The sequence below is a fragment of the Astatotilapia calliptera genome, chromosome 16 (assembly GCF_900246225.1).
Source record: "Astatotilapia calliptera chromosome 16, fAstCal1.2, whole genome shotgun sequence".
Lineage (NCBI taxonomy): Eukaryota > Metazoa > Chordata > Actinopteri > Cichliformes > Cichlidae > Astatotilapia > Astatotilapia calliptera.
The window spans coordinates 2,009,145-2,009,889 of NC_039317.1; positions in this window are offsets into that span (position 1 = coordinate 2,009,145).

Below are 745 nucleotides of genomic sequence, written 5' to 3' on the forward strand. Positions count from 1 at the left end.
CTTACCTTCAATCTTATAAACAGGACATTTGCATAATGACTGAAACCAGCCCACTGAAGGAACAATGGGCCGGGAGGTCAGTTCCTTCATCTTAATTATGCAAATTCTCATGACCATTGATCAACAACCACTGATCAATATCCATGAGTCCCATTCACAGAGAGTTGGGGAATGGCTGCAATCACATTGTAAGATGGCAAATTTTCACTGCTTGTGATTGTTGGGGGGGGGATGTAACACGACAAGGGCAATAGCACAAGCTGTACACAAGCTGACACTACAAAGAATAAATTGTACATCAAATATTTATTTTATAAACTTTACACACTATTTAAAATGACCTTACAGCGTTAACTTAAGTAGGAGGGAAACAGTAAACAAATCCATCTTCTGGGTCTCCAAAGCCAAACCAGTAAACCCCACTATTCCACTCTTCCTGGAAAGAAAAGTAAACACTGTAAAGTGAAACCAAAGGAAAGGTACAATGCCTCAGCTCCCTTGCTCTGCAAAAAACAGGAGAAGAGGTTTACATTAAAAAAGAAATGGCACAGAAGCCCCCACCAAACGTCTGCCAAGCACCGTGAGTAGCAAACAGGACACAAGCTAGGCCACGTTTGGCTTCCAACAGTAACTAAAGCAAAACACCACTAATAGCAGGCACACACTTCTCAGTGCTCGTAGCCAAAAGAGAGAGGAAAGCCTTTGCTGGAGCTATATATGCTGTTCCACAAAGGGTCATGATGCT